This window comes from Tyto alba, unplaced genomic scaffold (assembly GCF_018691265.1).
Source record: "Tyto alba isolate M040663 unplaced genomic scaffold, T.alba_DEE_v4.0 Super-Scaffold_21, whole genome shotgun sequence".
NCBI classification, from domain to species: Eukaryota; Metazoa; Chordata; class Aves; order Strigiformes; family Tytonidae; genus Tyto; species Tyto alba.
The window spans coordinates 9678936-9697687 of record NW_024881295.1 but is presented as its reverse complement, the minus strand read 5'-3'; the positions used below and the strand labels follow the sequence as shown (position 1 = coordinate 9697687).

Below are 18752 nucleotides of genomic sequence, written 5' to 3'. Positions count from 1 at the left end.
ACCTGCCCGGTGAGCTGAGGTGAGGTGGTAGAGCCCAGTTAGGCAAGCAGTTGGGCAAGCAGTTGGGCTTGGGCAAGCAGTTGGGCAAGCAGGACCTCTACCACATCCCTGTTCCTCAGCCCCACAAACCTAATGGTGAAAGAGACAAGAAAGTTTGTTTTTTTTTAAATACTTTCCCATTTTGCAGATTAATATTATAATTTGTGTTCTTTTTTTGGTTTTAAACACCTTTTCTCTGTCTAGCCAAAACCATTTAGAGGAGTTTCCTGAAGCATCTGTATGCTGCAGAGCCCTTGGGCTGGCTCTGCAGGAGGGGGACAGGAGCTGGGTGCCAGCATTGCTGTAATGGCAAGTGCCTGCAAGTGGGACAATACGTCTCCTTCAAGCCTCCATCTTCTGTTGGGGCCAAAACAGACCAGAGTGGCACCAGACCATCCACTCCCGGGATCACTACCTGCAACGGCTCCTTTTTTTTTTGGCTTCCTTTCTGGGGTTGTCCACAGGAAAAATCTCCTCAAAGCACTTAGATGTATCTCAATGTGGTTTGAGATCCTACTAGTACCAGCAACAGATGCCAGAATCAGGCAAACTTCAGATGCATATCTCCATGCCTGTGCAGTTCAGGTCAGCTGAGAAGTGGAGACTTTCTCAGCAGAGGGAAGAAAAAGACCCCCAGATGCTGTGTTGACATTAATCACTGCACTTATGCGACTGTCCGACAGCTGAATCCCTGGCAATGTGAGAGCTGGTGGCAGTTTCCAGCCTGGTCCTGCAAGCAACATGGTGCCTTAGGGATCTATAATCAAAGTTTTGATTATTAGGGTAAAATTGGTCATGAAGAGGAAATAGAATGGAATAGAATGAAAGTGCAGCTATCAGCTTCCCTTGAGTTTAACTTGATCTATTTTAATTTAAATGGAAAATGTCACATAACTTATCTATAACACTTTAAAGCACTAGTCAGGAACATATTGCCAGTGCTAGATAGTGGCACATTTTAGCTGTAGCATGATGGACACAAAGCTCTTTAATACACACAGAAAACCAAACCTCAAATGCTCTGCTAAGAAAAACATTTGGACCTCATCAAGAAAGTACAGAGCTGGGGGCAGGAAGAAATGCACATGGCCTAGCGCAGCGTTTCGTTGTGTACCTTGGCGCCTTTTTATCTGTTTCTCAAAGTTTCAAGCGGCAAGAATAGAAAACGTCCATCACGAAGGTGCTGTGAGGCAAGTTCATGCACGTGAAGTGTTTCAAAACCCCCGGGAGCCTTGCCCAGCCGTCATGCAGTGACCTTGGGCAGGGGGTGAATGAGATGAGCTCCTGACGTCCCTTCATCAAAATGACCAGAGGAGCTTCACTCGAGTACAACTTGCGCCACAGGTCCTGAGAGCATAAGCTCTCGAGCTGATGGGCTTCTCCGAGATTGTTTTTATGCTCACGGCAGATTGCAAGTGGAATAAAATTCCTCCCTGCAGCCCTGGGTGAAGGCTTTGGAGAGGTGCGCGGGGTCCACGCCACGGGAAATGCCTCCCCGTGCGGAGTGGGTGCCCGGCTGACGCGGAGCGTCCCCGCGTCCTTGTGCCGCGGCCCTGGGAAGGCAAACCTCTTCCAGCTCCCACCGGCACGCTCCAGCTCCCACTCGACGCGGTGAGCGCCGAGGACGGTGTGGAGAGGGCGGCTTTGATGGCCTGGCATCGATATCAAAGGCAGGTACACGGCCTTATTTCCCACTCAAGGCAGCTGCAGGACGGCGCCTCTTTTCTCTGGAGGGGGAAGCTCGCGCACGGGGCAGGAAGCCATCATGGAACAGCCAGCTCAGGAAGGGGCCGGGGCCAAGATTTTGTTTTTAACCTGTTTCTTGTTTATTTAAGCCTTTGAGGAAGACGAATAAAAGCAGCCACTGACAGAGGCCGGCTGTGTCGCAATCGGAGCCGCGTGTGCTGGCTGGGTCGTGGCGGCGGCGAAGGCAGCCTGTGTGACAGAAGAAACCACCTTTCGGGTCGTTTGTCAGCCTCGCAGACCCACCAGCATCTTGCGCAGGAGCCAGGGTGCTCAAAGCAGGTATCCTGAGCACATCCGCATCAAGCCAGCAGCAGGCCACCCGATGCTGATGCTTTAGCTGGCCGCAGGAGAGCTGTGCTGCCTGCCAGGCAGCGGTTTGAGATCAGGGCTTTGAAGCTGCCCGGTTCTCTGCTGAAGGAGGAATTAGAGGCGTGGATATTTTTGTCCTGGTTATTTTGTGCAGAACAGGTAAAAGTAACTTGTTCCCCCTTGCAGAGAGGCATTGGTCCCCGGTGGGTTTGTCTCTGGGGCTGATTGAGCCCTTGCCCCCCCGACACCTGCTAGTGCTGCCCATGCCGCAGTGCTCACTGCCTCCTGCCCTGAAAGTGTCCATCTTACGGACTTTCTGACCCTCTGCACAGCACCAAGAGACATAACACTGACACATATTTGATGCTGCACGTGGGCCGGCAACAGATTTGCCATGGTCAGCCGTTTTTGTTGCTGTTCACATTTTCCACCCCTCCCACCCCTCCCCAGCATTGTTCATGCTCCCCACTTCGGGCTCCTGGTTTTGCTAAGGGCAAATTCCTGCTCCATCAAAGCACTTCTCACCAGTGAGATCAGTGGCTCCGATATGGGCTGTGGGGGAATGTCAGCCTCCTCTCCCTCCATCTGAACTGTCTGCCACCTCCTCTGGCTGGCATCCCGCAGTGCACTGGTTTGGGAGCGCACTGCAGTGGTAACCCCCAGCTGTTCCCACCAGGTGCTACAGGAGGTCCCAGCTGCATGGCGCTGGCAGCCAGACCCAGGACTGGGATCACTGGGCTTGAATTTGAACTAGAATTTGTCTGTAGAGCTGGGAGATAAACACCGCATTTCCTATTGCAAAAAAATGTAGGTTAGGTAGAGATCTCTCTAGGTTGTTTTTAAAGGGCAGAGGATGAGTGTCTGTTTGAAGTTATCTAAATTTTTAAAAAGGTAACTAAGATGTAAAAATTGGATTAAGTGAGAGTAAGAATGTGACCATGGGGAGGGTCTGACTGGGGGATAGGGTTGGAGTATGATGAATGGAATAAAATGAGAGCATCATGGGTTTGGATCCTCTAACTTTTGTCAGCAGAAGCTACCTTCTCCTGATAATCTTACTTTAAAAGGACCCGTAAGGGACCCTTGGTTTAACCCATATGGGCCTGTACATTTGAAAGAGCTCTAAGCCAATATTAGGATGAATTTCTGAAACGCCCTGTCCCCTTAAGAGAATGGATGGACGTGCCCTAATCTATTTGTAATTCTCCTTCCAAGTTTGCTTAAAAAGTAAATGAAGACATTACAAAAATCCAGCTGACCAAAAAAACCAGCTCTGGCCAGTCATTTCAGGCTAAGCTAATGCAATTATCATTCTTATCCATATTGTCATGCAGTTAGTCCCGCTGAGCCTAGCGCTCAACTGTCCTGATTTTTCATCATAAATTCTCTTTGTTCCTCTTCAAGTATTACTCCTGATTAAGGGCTGCGATTTGAGAAACTTAATGTCAGGTTTTAAAGTGACAGTTGATTTTTCTTTTAGCAAGTTTGTTTTGTATGGATAAGCTTTTACATTGCATTGACATATTTTTGACTCCTTTTTACTTTTTGGTTTCCTTTGTAGATACTCTTTTTAATTTCTCTGAAAAGATTGTAGAGCTTGTGCTCTCAGAGAGGTCAATAAACCTTCTTGCAGGTGTTACTGTGCGTGGGGGGAAGATGTGAAATGGAAGCAGGCACCAGGAATGCAAATTCCCACTGCAATTTGGGTCACATGTCCAAAGAGAATTATAATTCCTCACATGCTTTCTCACACAGCAGGACGTGGGAGCAGAGGGATTGCTGCCTTGGACCGGGCTCCCAGCTCATCTACTCCCCTGTCTTGTCTCTGAAGGTACTGAATTGCCAAGTGCTATAAAGCCAGAACAAGAAATGCCAGAATGGCCAATCATAACTTGCCTATAGGAAAATATTTTCCTAACCCCAGGCATTTATCACTTGGCATGTCCCCTGAAGAGCTCTGGTTTATATCCCTTCTGCATGATTATCTCAAATGAGGTAACCCTGGAGATATCCACAACCTTTTTAATTGCCCATGCATTTTTTTTCAGACCTCCTGAACTCTTCATTTTGGTAATCTCCTGGGGCAGCGAATCCCAATCTTTCGATGCACTGCAAAACACATCCTCATTTCTCCGTCCATTCACAGCTCGTTTTTTAAATGGAGTAAACATTCCCATTCTCTTCTACTGAACAATAACGCAGACTTCCTTGTGCCAGCCTTCCTGGGGCTTTGTCCTCTGCTCTGTGGATCAGTCAGTCAGTACCACCTTTATTAATATGCCCTTCCGCCCCCTGGTCCACCTTTGCACAAGAGCTTTCCCATCACCTTGAGCAGGAGTCTCTTTGGCCCTGGAGGCACAAAACTGCCTGCCCTCCTGGGCATCCTTCTCTCACCTTTACTGGTGGCTCACCAGGACTGCAGGTGTGGTATGAATTATTTTGAGGTGCGTGCACAGGGAGTCATGCTACAGATACAACCGTGCTGAAATCAGGAGCTGTCTCAGCTGAGTTACTAATAAGCTTTACTCTTCTTACCCTGATCCAGGCCAAGACCTACAGCAGGGACCTCAGACAGGGTCTGTTAGCTCCTTCCTGCAACTTCTATTTCACCCTGGCAAGGCCAGACCTCGCCCATCACCTTCCCTGTGCCACTGAGTCCATTGACCTGCCCGTGCCAGGACTGCTAACACAGCTGCACGAGGCCTCGCTTGCACCAGAGACCTCATTTTGCAGTAGAAAAATGTAGCCTGAGAACCCCTGGTTGCAAGCGGCAGTGCGGTCGGCGGGCAGTCTGCTCTCCACCACGTTGGCTGACAGAACAGTTGTAAAAAGAGAAGCTAGAGTAGGAGAGGGATTTTAAGAGCAATTACAGCTATCAGAGAGACAAAATTAATTAATGGTCTAGCACAGACATGGTATTGTGGGACGACAAGAGCAATGGGAGTGAGGGTTCAGTTGGCAGCATCCCTTTGAAGGTGCCCGTGAGAGCGAAAGCAGATCAGTCAGTGTCCCCAGTTCAGCTTTGGGATGTAGCTGCCCAGAGCAGATCACCGGGGCCCTGGACACCGTGCAAAGCTGGCAGAGAGCTGCCAGAAAACACCACTGTCACTGCAGAGGAGGTCCTCTTGTTACCCATTTAGGCTGCTTACGGATGCATGAGACAGAATGTTGTTTTTCCTTTTGCCTCATAGTTTAAGCTCAAGGTTTGGTACTCCCAGAGCAGTGGATGTCCAAGGGCACGACTCTCCGTGACTGTGCCCATGTAAAGTGGCCTGTGCTGACGGGAGGCAGATGACAGAGATACCACTGACATCATTTTAAGTCTGGGTGAACACACCGCAGCTGGAAAAACACTAAAAAATGGCATTCATACACCCTGTACAGTCAACTGCACTATAGGCAGTGCTGGTAGGGATGCTTTGCTTTTCAAGTTATTCAAGACATCCCACTATACAACCCCATTTTCAGTCAACTAAAGCTTTGCCAAACATTTTGAGGTGATTTTTTTTTTCCATGCTCTGCTTCTGACTTCTTTGAGGGAAGGATCCAGCCAAACAGGCTTAGCCAAAGCCTGGCGCCAAGTGCGAGAGGCAGGGGCAGAAGAAGCTGTTTCGCACCATGCAAAGCGCTTCTGGCGACCTTTTCGCTGAACGGCTGGAGCGTGTCCCTGCTTTGGAGCAGGGATTTGAAATTTGGCAAGAGGGCCAGATGTTTTGTCTGGGATTTGCCATGGGTCTTTCCATTGCCTCCCATCCGGGAAAGGCTGCGTGCCCCCATCACCTCCCGCTTGGCTGCGGCACCTCCCTGCTGCTGCCAGTCCCCGTGTTGTCTGAGGTGTCCGACCTCTGCCTGGTGCCTCCCGGTTTTACAGCCCCACTAATGAGCCACGGGGCTCTCAGCATGGTGTGATATCACGGGATTTCTGTCTTTTTGTGACTTGAAAAACTACATCCAGAAAGCTGTGTTAAAAATTATTACAGCCACTCAGTGAAATATTGAAGCTTAGAAGTGCAAGGATCGAACTGACCTGTGCAAATTCAATTCACTTTCCAAAGTATCTATTGCTACTTTCTTTGTCCCACACAGCTGGCCTTCTCATCTGAAGTTTATGTAGTTTATTATGTTTATGGCCTTCTCATCATGTAGTTTTAGTTACAGTGTATTGATAGTCTCCAACCCTTTGCTGCTTTTTTTAATATAACTTGAACTGGAAGTGTTTGAAATCAGTTGAGATTTCACAAATGTTACAATTGCTGTGTATTGTAAAAGCAATATTCTTCCTTGCATCTTGTGCAGCAATGACATGAAAGAGATGTTTAGGACAGAGACACAACTTTTGCCATTAGCTCACCAACTTTGGATGCCTGTGAACCCGTGGGCTGGTGCAGATGGGGCCCAGCTCCGTGATGCCCTGAATTGCAGGATGGCACAGGATGGTCAGTGTGTTTTCGGCCACATGGACCGAACCCATCATAATCGTGTCTCTCTGTTGTCTGATCATTGCCTGTACCAAAGCCCTTGTCAGATGATACTTATAAAATAAATACATCCAAGAGCTTTCATAGTAACAGTGCTACATGAACAGACAACTAAAGTTTAAATTTCCTTTGGCACAGTATTTCTAGTACACAGCTATTCATTCCTCTACAAGCAGAAGACATACACATAAGAGCATGAATGATCTTATTGTAAAGGCATTTTCCTGGGCTCAGATGGCAGGAGTACAGCTCCTAGCTCTGCCGCAGACTGCCCATATGACCTTGAACAGGCCTTGACCCAGCTCACCGGGCATATTTAAGGATGCATGTCCCGTTGGCATCACTTGGAGGCAAGCACCTGAGTACTCTGGTGAATCTGCTACACTGAGGGTCTTCAAGAGAGCCTAATCTTACAGAATTCAATTGCTGTGTGCTTCAATTCCTCATTTTAAAACATCAATAGAAGCAGCTCTTGGTCTTTCTAGGGGCACTTTATCAGGCTGTTGAAGAATCTTACCTTGATGTCCTGCATCACAGCGTCACAGAGACTGAGGGAAGGTGCTCCCATGCCTCACTCTGCCCCAGCTCCTCTTCTTGCAGGTCCCTGTCTGCAGGTTTTCCAGACGTGAGTGCACCCAGCCTGTTCTGTCAGCCAGTCCATGGAGCCCATGTGCATGGATTTGATTTGAGGTATCTCAGTCCTCTGTTACTGTGTGGCAGAGACTGCACTGTCCTAGCATGTCCTAGAATTTTCTTTCTCTCATCATCTACGTGGGCTCTGCCTCTTCCTACACGGCCCATGCCCTGCACACCCTGTCAGGCTGGGGACTGAGATCTGTTGCCTTGCTCTTCTCATACCATGGAACTTTCTACAGAAAGAGAAAGGGCCTGGAGAGAAAGCAGAGCCTTCCCAAGGGACGAGTCCACAGCTGCAGAACAAGATCTTCTGGAATTAAGGACCATTACCAAATACTGGGAAAGCCCATGGATGCAGTGAGTTGGGATAAGCTAGAATGGGATAGACAGGGGCCCTGTTTTAACATGGTCCCTAAGGAATGGATAATAAGAAAATTATGCTAGGAAACACAGAGCAACTCAGGCAGGAAGGAGTGACACGGCACCACAGTTGCAATGATTGCATCTTTGACTACCATGCTTGTTAGAAGATTATGCTTTCAATCCTATCCCGTTAATACAGTTTTCGTTTTATTTAGTGTACAACACTGTGGGTCTCACAGTTATTACCCACGGATGCCCAAGGGATTTGTGCAGGTGATGAGCTTAACTGTCTTAGGTATAGTAAATTTTTTGGGTAATACTGATGCAAAGTGAACAGCATTTGCAGCTAATTAAAATGTTACACTTTAAAATAATTTTTGCTAATTACTAATATTTAGCGGCACTATTTTAACTGCAATTTCTATGTTCCATGGGGATTTAAACTCTGCATTTCCTCTCTTGGCACCATTTAGCATATCAAAATGACCATGAAATTAAAAAACCTTAGTAATTTTACTTCTCTAGGAATTAATGCTATCAGTAACAGGAAAAAAAATTGCTGCGGAAAAAAATTTGCTGCAGAGAAAATATGACCAAATTCAGGCCCTTTCCCCTTTTTCTCCCTCCAAAAGACAATAACGCTATAGTGCTGACTGACCCAGAGAAGCACAGAAGCTGCTCTGGGCACAAGCTGTGTTTGCTCTGCCAGGAGGAGGATGCACAGAGCCGCGTTTCCCTTACAAACAACATTGTTGTCCCGTAAGGCTGAGCATCAAGTTAGTGCTAAATAGCATTCTCTTGGCCTCAAAATGAGTCAGTATCTGTCCAAATCAGTAGCCTGATCTTTTGATTCCCACTCTGGGTACTGGCTGCTGAAATGAAGCTACTACCCCTGTGCAACGTCAGGCACCAAAGCACCGGCAGAATGAGCGCTAGACCCCAAGTGTGTTGTTTCCCAGGTTCCTGCTCTGCTTAACAGACTGCACTGCTTGCCCCTGCAGGACAGAAATGTCCTTTAAAAAGGATGAAAAGGAGAGGGGGAATGTGAGACTTCTTTTCAGAATAAAGCAGAGTGCATTTGCAGCGTTCTCATATCATCACAGAAATCCAAACACACCAGCAGCATCACTATGTGAGTTTGCACAAACTGCTCAGTTATTTAGCAATAAAATCTCCAAATCAGATTCCAACAGTCAGTCTGAAAAACGACATAAGCATTCAACACAAGAGCATTCAAAGATACATCAGCTGTTTTTTTTTTTTTGTTTTGTTTTTGTTTTTTTTTTTTTAACCGAAAGGGAAGACTCGCATCCTTTCACTGAACGCATGTCCACACAGATCAATGTCAGCTCTTATTCGTTTCCTACTTTTAACTGTTTGCATTTATTCCTGTTACTGGGGTCTTAGTCACCTAGACACTGTGGTAGTTTTGTTCTACATGCTTTGATTAAACCAAATTCTGGGTCTGTCTCAGGAGCATAAGAAACATAATTTTGTGGTCCTCTGCTGTACATCCAGCATTCTATGCCTGGCCCTGCACACAGCCCTGCCTGGCAGCCCCCCTGTCTCTCCTCCTTCTCTACGAGGGCAGCCAGAAGAGCTACCACCCCGGCTCCACCACTGGATTGCTTGTCGACCCCGCACACATCATGTAGCCTTTCCTTGCCTTTTAGAGCCACGCAGCCGCGTCAATCCTGGTGGGATGAGCCCAGCAGCAAGGATTTGTTCTTCTGCATTTACTTTCCCCACTTGCAAACTGAGCATCATAATACTTGCCTAGATCAAAGGGGGTACAGGGAGAATTAAATAATTAATGAATGTAAAGCACTTTGAAAGATGAAAGATTCTATATAAGTACAAAGTATTAACTACAAAAAATCCCCAAACTTGGTTACTGATGTAACTCGCTATTTTATTCAGTAAGAAATGCATGAAATTGAAGTAACTGCCACTAACAAATTACAAGTTAGATTATGTCAAGCCCTAAAACAGCTAGGCAGGGGACTGAGACCCTTGCCTCCTTCTGTGGCTGAGTTAGGATGCCTGTATGAGCAAGAAGGGGCCGAAAGCACACCTAAAATGAGGATTTGGAAGGGAAAGCACTTCCTGCATCAAGCAACCATGTCAAATGGGGCAATTCAAAAATTGACAGCGCAGTATCTTACAGCAAGCTATGTTTCTTGCTGTTCCCCAGCCTCACCGCTCCAATGGTTAGAAACCTTCCTCTGGTTTCCAGGCTAAATGTACTCATGGCCATTTGTATCCATTTGTCCTTCTGCCAACATTGTTTTAAGTTTAACAGAAGATATTTATAGACCAATCGTGTCCTCTCCAACCTTTAATGTTGTTAGCCTGAAGAAGGCAATCCCTTTCAGTATCCTGTTGTTAAGTAGGGTCTCCAGCTGCTCCCCACCACCACCCCCCAAGCACCCTACAAACACTTAATTACGCTTGCTCCAGTGGCAATTTGTCTTTCTCAAATAAAGGTGAATGCAGCCTCCTCAAAGGGTCCACCAGTACTTGTTCTCCATCATTAACACTTTTCAGGCCCATGTTGGAAATACTTGATACAGCCTAGATCACATTTACCTTTCTCCATGGCCGTGCTACGCTTCCATTTCATAGCAATCCTGTGACCAGACAGGGTGCTTGAGACTTTTTATTTTCCCAGAGAAACTCTGACACTTCAGCCTTACGTGCCAAACCTTACATTTGGCACAATTGAATTTCATCCTATTCCCATTGTTCCCATCCTCAAGGTCACGCAGTTCTTCCTGTTTGATAGGCCGGGGCCTCTTGTGTATTGACAAGCACTCGCATGCCTGTGTCATCAGGAAATTTCACGATGCACTCCTCCCTCTTTTGTGTGACAGGCAAACATTAACTAAAAGCTGTCCCCATACAGCCCTCAGACAATTCCACTAGCAACTGCCTTCCAGATCCACTTTCAGCACATCTTGCTTTCATCTCTCATCCTGCTATGTCTCACCTATCTTGCAGGGATGACTGAGGCTCTTCCAGAAGGAAAGATGATGCAAGTCCACAGGGCTTGCTGGCCCCAACCAGTGCTTTAAAAGCGGTTGCGTTCCCTCAGGGACATTGCAAAAGAGAGTCAGAGAAGTTGCAAAGCATTGACATTTCCTAACAATGCTAAGCCAAGAAAATATAATACTCAGGGTAACTTTGGATGGGAGGGAATATTCTTCAACATCTGGTGGAGTGCATGCAATAATTCTGGCAATGCAGAAAGCCCTGTGTCCTCAAGAACCCTTTCACATAAAAGGTCACCAGTCTGTAAAAATGAAGGACATGAAGCCATGTTGTTATTGCTGAACACAGGGAAACCAAGTCCAAGGAGAGGTGGAGTGCAGAGACAAGTGCCGGGTAGCTGTTTCAGGGAAAAGGTGGGCAGACATCAAGAGTCCTGAATCTGCTATCACACAGATCTGGTCTGAGCCTCAGGCCTCTCTTTTGCCTCAGTTAAAGAGCAGGCATCTTTGGTCATTTATGGAGATGATTTATAGATGGTTTACATCAATGGAGGAAGAAAAGAGTTACTGATTTCTGGGAGTAACCAGCTCTTTGTGAGACAGAAGATTATGGCCCAGCATCTAGTCAATCCTATAACTGATAAGACAAACTCAGGAGGAGACTGGAAGAAATGAACCCTGATATGCTCAGGTCTTCTACTGCCAGGGAAGATCATGGACTCTATTTTTGAATCAGCCAAGAAGTAGGGGCAAATCTTGGCCACACCAAGGTCAGCAGCAAACTCTGATTGGGCCGAAGACATCAGCTCCAGCACTCAGGTGCTTCAGGGCTCCAAAGGCAACTCTGAGAAAAGCCACCACTTATGGTGGGACTTGGTCAGAGGAAAGTCGCACCCGCTTGCTTTTGAAAGACTTGGGACATCTTCCACAAATTCCAGCTGGTGCCTTCCAGAGGACCCAAATGTGTGTTTCGGGCAACTGCAGTGCCTGTGAGTACATCGAGCCTTGAAGTACAGCTGGAGCAGTGAATAACGCAGTGAGACTACCCAAGTGCCAGCAGGAGACCTTGAGCCAGCTGCAGAAACAAAGCCCCGAGTGTCTGTAAATGCCAGAAAGTCTGAAAAATGAGATACACATGCATATGCACCACAAAGTTTGTCCTGGATCTTTGGAGAGAGCACCTTATTAGAGCTGCTGGTAGCGTTACATCAACTCAGAAGCACTTTTTTTCATGTGCATCTTGAAAAAAAGGCCTTTCTAGTTTCATTACAAGGCACTGAGTGCACGGGACAAGCTGAGCACGTTTGGCACCCGCTGCTATGAAGGAAAGCTCCTCGTCTCCTGCGCCGACTGATCCCTCAATCTCAGCTACCCGTGCAGTCCTACCCGTGCAGTCAGAGCTTGGGAGTCAGAGCTGAGCAAAGCCAGAGCTTAGACAGATTTTAAATATCATCTCTCCACCTGGCAGGATTTCTTCAGTCCATCCTGCCACTTGCTGTGGGCTCCTAGCTTTGTGTTTGAGGGTATGTGAAAGAAATGCAGGGCTTTCCTTTTTCATCCCATCTTCACCCTGTGCAGAGACATTTAGAGCCTTACACCCAGACCCCTTAGCTGGGCTTCCCCTCTGCTTGCTTACCTCCATGTCTTGCAAGTTCGAGTAAGGGACTGCCTGCTGGGACCAGGGAGAGGTAACTGCAGCTTCTCCAAGTTAAAATGGAGATCGGCAGCCCAGGAGGGCGATGCTGCTGCCAGCTGTGTTGGCTGTGCCCTCAGCGGGGCTGCCACCATACTGCCATGTCATAGGTCCCCGTCCAGGGGAAAAACCCTAGAGGGGCTGGTAGCTTTTTTTCTAGAGGGATAGCGTGGGGCTAATTCAGCCTCACTGCCTGCTGAGCCAGGGACACAGGCACAGGCGCTACCCTGCCACAGGCGGCACGTGCCGTTGGGACCCCCGGGCACTGCCTTCACTTGGAAATAATGAGACCCGTGTCTTTAAATGGAAATTTAAATGAACAATTTTGTTATGGGACCAGTAAAATCATTATTAACAGAACTGATTCATATCAGGGTGTGAGTGACGGATGTGGCTGCAGCGGTGCTGCTGCAGAGGCTTCTTTGTTCCTCTTGCAGGGTCAAGCTCCTTCATTTTATCCCTCTCATTAAGGGAAAGTGAGAGCAGGAGCCCTTGCCCTTCCCTGTGTTGCCCATGGTGCTTGTGTCTTGGCATAAAGCCACGGACTGGTTTTCTGGCACTTCTGCATGTTGTCTAAGGCAGCAGCTTGAGCCCTGCATGTGCGTGTGCATGTGCATGTGTGTGTACGTATGCGTTCCCACGAGCACATACACGGAACAGACCTAATCGTTATCCTCCACAAGAACATGAGTAAGAGGATTTTCTTCTCTCTAACCAAGTAATAATTAACACCTGGTGAGAAGGTCTAATGGCCATAACACCTCTTTAACGTATTTTGATGGAAAATATCCTCTTCAAATATACTTTGAAGGAAGAGAACTGGCCTTGGAAAGGATAGACTGTTTGTAAACTAGTCATCCCTTGTTTTCAAATTCCTTAGCTCTGGTCAGTGAGAGGCAAAGGACTCTGGGCTAATATAAAATACTTGCCAGAGCATGGTAATATGTACTCCAAGCCGTAGGAGTTAGCTTTATTTTCTTGAAGTATCACAGCTTCTTGCCTCTTGCTGCTCTATCCCTATTTTGAGGGACTGTCAGTTGTAGCACCCAAGGACTCTCTCCAGGCCTCATGCAGAAACATAATAAAATATGACTTCCATCCCAAAGAACCTGCCAAAGAGTAGAAGGCAAGACAGAAACAGTTGGGTCATTATGGACAGCTTAATTACTGGTATGCGCTCTGTGGGAGACTCCTGTAAGTGCCTGGGCCATCATCTGGTTTCAGGGAGCCACAGCTGGAGGTGAGAGCTCTAGGCACAGGGCACCCGAAGGAGCTTTAGCAAAAGCAAAGATTTAGGAATTTAAATTGGTCTGATACAGTCATTGTGGAGGCTGCAAGACACAATTTCATTCTAGTCTGAAAGAAGACCTGATTTCTTTTGTATGCACCGATTCACCTCGTGGTCTGATGCGACGGCTGGAGGGAGCAAGGTGCAGAGTTAAATACACAGCCTCCGAGCGTGGAGTAACTTGACATAAAACAACTCCCGTCCTTTCCACATCTGTCACCCCATTCAGCTAACATGAAGTGCTTCACACCTTGGTCTTATCCCTAGTAATGCCAAAAGGGCACATGGAGCACACACAAAGGCTAGCGTGGGTTGGATGATTCCCCTGGACGTTATCTGGTCCAACCCGGTGTTCACAGGAGAGCCTACAGACACACAAAACAACATGAATTGGACTCTAAAGAGCACGTTGAAAACAAGCCTTACCTCTAGATGACCTGAACTTTAAAAATGGCCATGTCAGAAGCCAACCTGAATTGCATGTGTCAGACACATTTCTAATCGGCCTTGTCTTTTATTTAATTGCGCTTTCAAGAGATAGATACTATTATCATCTCCTGTCAATGGACATCAGTCTTCAGAAATCACAGCGGCTTACTTCAAACCTCTGCTTTCAGGGAGAAACTTTCATCATTTATTTTAATGGGGAACCCTCTGTTATTTAGCAGATCACCGGTGTGTGGAACTTTGGCTACTCGATGGTGTGTCGGCCCTGCACAGTCTGGCTCTGTGGTCCATGGCTTGCTACAGAGTGAGGGGAGCAGAGGAAAAAGGAGCAAGGAAGAGGCAGGGTCTTGGCTTCTCCATAGCCCAGACTGACTTGACGGGTGGGTGAGCCCTTGGCCAGCTGCAGCACTTTTGGCTCCCTCCCAGCCCCAGCCGTCCCGCTGGGGGTGGCATCTCCAAGGGGGTCCCTGGATCAGCAGCCTTTTGGGGAGCTTCTCTTGGGGCAAAGGGAGACAAACTCCCCGCAGTCCTTGGGGCAACGCGGGGAGCCCCGTCCAAGCCTTTGTTCCTTGCTAATTCTGCTGCTCTGGATTTGTGTGCTGCAACCCTGCGATTGGCACTTGGCCGGACTGCTGATGCCTTGAAGAAATATCTGTATAAATGAGATTATGTGGGAGTGTGCGTCTGTGTGGGTTCAACCATGCCAAACCCACTTTATTTCCAGTGTAAAAATCAGTGGAGAAAAATCCGAGGTTTCTGGAGTCCCATGCAATGTTGTGTGTCCTCGCGGGTAGGAGAAGAAATAGGAAAGACTGTGTCATCGGAAAGCTGCAGCCCAGATCTTGCCATTTCTATGTCTGACGTTGCGTGTGCTGTTTGACTTGTCGTCGTCGTCACCCGGTTTGCGCTGCCTTTTGGCAAAGGGAGGAACAAGAGCAGGCAATGTTTTACAGAGGACAGTATCTGGCTATGGAAAAGCTGTGCAACATGACTCATTTTGTGTAAAGGACATGAAATTACAACTGCATGCCACATGAGAGTTGGTAGCTGGGCTCGAATCAAAAACCATCCTCATCCAGAAAGGGTATTCAAGCATGTGCTTAATTTAAGAACATACTTAATCAGGGCCTTTGGGCATGAAAGGGTAATGATTATTCTTGTGTTGCTGAGAAAATCCAAGTGACATCCGGAAGATGTATTACTTGAGAAAATTTAGTGTTATTTCAGTGTCCTCGTTTAATCTTTCAATTTCTAAAAAATTAATTCTTTTAATTTCTCATTGCTCACCAGTGCTGTGAATTCTTTCACAGCTGTTTTACATTTGTTTATTAATGCCAAGTGGAATCAGCAAATATAGTCTCGTTCAGATAATAATTATGGGAGATCAATCCTGCATCCGCCTCTTTTCTTCATCCCCATTAAACTTCCCAGCTTGTAGGATATGCATGTTTGACTTTGCAGGGAAAGCTAGCCACAGTAGAAGAACCTTTTCTCTCTTGTACACATTATTTAATCATTTCAAAACAACAGCATCCCTGTCCCAAATTTTTTCAATGTATTTGACCCCTAATTTTTTCTCTATATAACTGTGTATTGCTGCAGAGATTAGATATGGGGTATATGATTTTAAGTACGCAATATGTATATTTTTTTTAAAATTACAAGTGACTGGTTTTATTAGCTAGCAACCATCGGTGTCCTGAATCAATGTTCTGATCCATCAACAGCTAGCACCTATTGAAGTTCCAAAGATGTCCCGGTAAAAGCAAGTGAGCTCTTGGCAATTGCTATGTTGCTCAAATAACCACGCAAACAGCAGGAGCAGCGAAGCAGAATGTAGCTGAAAGCTCTTCTTGCTGGACCTGGTCCTGCCACCCTTCCCCTTGGGAATGGTGCCTCCCTGTGTAGGCACATTGCACCCAGCCCAGGAGAGGCTCCCTGTCCCCGCGTGACCAGGGCAGATGGAAACTAATGCCTTTGGTTTCCTTGGAAAATGCAAGTGCTCTGAGTGGTGAAGCCACTCTGGACCCAACAGAAGGTGAACTCTGGTCTACATCGTCCATGCTTCATATTTTCATACGCAAACCCATCATTTGCTGTACAGAAGATGTCCCCTGAGCTGCTCCAGACTCCTCCTGCCTTAGGGACTCTGCACACCAGCCATACAAGGAGCTGCAGGAGGCTGGGGCCCAAGTGGATTTTCCACCTGTACCCTGTAGGAGATATTCACCCTGCTGCCCATGGAACTTGGCCTCATTTTTGAGATACTTGCTGTGCAGAAAGATATTTAGACACTTGTTTTAAGAGAGATTCTTGGACCAGGAGATAAGCAAGGGCTGTTATTGGCTGTAAGGTAAGTGCTTGTTCATTTATTGACTTTGGGTTAAATCCTGTTCATTCTCCTCAGGCAATTACTCCCCCTGAAACCAGTATGACTGTCAGCATGAATAAAGCAGTTGGATTTTGGCCCCTTTTAGAAGACAATGACCATAAATCTAGCTGCCAGCACAAATCCAGGTGCTAAACCCAGAGACTTTCCTAAGGGAAAAAAACACAGTAAAGATGTGTGGCAAAGAACTAGGGAAATGGATGGGCAGAAAGGAAAAGAAAATTTAACTTCATTTAACTCTAATACTTATTATTAGGGTAGATGTTCAACTGGGAGTCAGTAAACCACGTGTTCTCAGCTTTGCCAGCGCTTCCCTATCTGACCTTTGAGATGACCCTTGAATACCCCATCCCTTTCAAAGCTGTGGTTAAATATAATTGTATGTGGCTGTGAGACTGAGTAACAAGGTACAGCAGTGAATGCAAACTGCCATAAGGATGTTTAAAAAAGTGGATGATGGCAACAAAACATCTTGGTGAGAAGCTCTGAAAACACAGTATGGTAAGCAACACGACTAGGGAAGAGGGTTTTTCAGGTTTTTTCACCTCTAGTTTCTTCTCCTTTTTTGTACAATATATCTTAATCTTGCTCTATGGATGTAGCACGAGAGTTATGTGTGCAGAAAGCATCTGAAATCACTTTGTTTCTAGCTTTCTTTCATACGTTCAGTAATATAAATAACTGAAGAGGATATTGCTTAACCCATAAAACAAAGTGACATCATAATTTATTAATACAGAAGACATAGTTCATTGCTGTTAAATGCCATAAAGAGCTGGAAATAGAGTAGTTTCTCAGAAGGCTTTGCCAATATGTCAAAGGAAAGATTTCCTTGATGCTATCTCAGCATGTGTAAGATCCTGTCCGAGTATTTCAACATTTTGGTTATTCCCCCCTGAACCACTCTGCAGCATTCAAAGGTATCTTTACTGCTGATTTCCCCAACATTTGATGTCTTCTCCCTGCTTGCCCCACTCCTCCCAACGCTTTGCTTCTGTCATTTGCTGGAATTGACTCCTCTATGGGAAGGAAAATAAAAAAATACGTAACCAAATGGCGGGGACAGGGCTGGCTGGCCCATTTATGTTGCTCCTGTTGATGTTGGTGGGGCGGCGGCGTGAGCCCACATGTCCTCACGGCATCCTCGTGACAGCAGGGACACGGAGCTGCACGCATGGAGGAGAGGTTTCAGTGGCCCTGATGCATCTCCTGGCTCATAGGAGGGCAATACATCAGGTTGTACACACTCGGGCCACGGGCCAGTAAAGCATTTAAGCACCTGCTTACCCCTAAGCTTTTGAGTAATTCCTCTGGCGTGAGCTAAGCCCAGGCACCGTGGCAGCCTCTCGCTTCCCACGGTCTTCCCCTGCGAGGATGCGTGCACCGCGGCCCGGCTGAACGCCGGCTGCCGGCAGCGCCTCCGGCATGGGACCGCTCACCACCCACCTCTTCTTCCTCCCTGCTAGGCACAGCCCCAGCTTTCCCTGTCTAACTCTGCAGACCCCAGTCCTGCTGGCACCTCCGTGGGCGAGCCCCCAGGGAGCCCCACCAGCATCTGAGAGGCTCTGCCAGGGCTGGATTCAGCGGCAGAAATATTTTAGACCGTTCCAGGAAAAAAAACCCACAACATTTCTGTTTGTGTGCTGTCCCCAAGCACCAGCATGAGCCAACATATGGACAAAATGCAGTGACCACATGTCTACAATAAGATATCTCTCTCTTTTAGGTAACATAAACAATTTTCCTGGTATGGATAACTTGCAGCCCTGGAAACTCGCTCAGCAGATGTTCAGCTCCATGCATGACCAGAACCTGCACAGAAGCACCAGTCCTCATCACTGGTCCCTGTCTGCCTCATCATAAAACATGCCCAGCTGTGCTTTTGCAACTTTTGGGAAGAGACAAGATTCCTTTTGGCTCCCCAGGATATTAACTTAAATTTTCATTTGTGCTAATTTCATACTTTCCATGGACGTAGTCAACTCCCTCCCACTGAAATGCACCTATTTAATTTGATTCAGCCGGTGTATGAAACATGCCCGTTGTGTGCACGGTGCTGCGTGGGTTCATCAAGTTACACTCTGCGTGCCAGTAATCCCCAGGGGAGCCACGGCATGATGAGCTCCTACCTGCCTGCTCGCTGCGCACACGGGCACAGGCGCTTGATTGCTCCCGGCTCCCTGGCGAGACGGATTTCCCTCCTGTTCATCAGCTGGCGATGCAGACTTTCTGCATGCTATTTGCCTGCCCAGCTCCTCCACAGACACGCACACACGTGTGTGCTCACACCTATGTAGCCGTAGCGGCACGCATGCTCAGACGTGTGTGCGCAGCCAGCCCCCGTGCAGAGCCGGCGCCTGCACGTTGGCAGTTC

General features: G+C 47.2%; 1 long non-coding RNA gene across 3 annotated transcripts; it reads right to left on the bottom strand.

Annotated features, from left to right (window-relative positions):
- Positions 1-908: 908 nt before the first annotated feature.
- On the bottom strand, positions 909-18651 carry LOC116960005. 3 transcript variants are annotated; one of them, XR_004406126.2, is made up of 4 exons: positions 18508-18651; positions 13969-14900; positions 7090-8584; positions 909-4931 (listed from the first exon to the last, which is right to left on the bottom strand). It is a non-coding gene; the product is annotated as an uncharacterized LOC116960005 (long non-coding RNA). The 3 variants fall into 3 exon arrangements; XR_004406127.2 differs by having other exon boundaries at positions 909-4904; XR_004406125.2 differs by having other exon boundaries at positions 909-8584.
- Between the last annotated feature and the right edge of the window lie 101 nt (positions 18652-18752).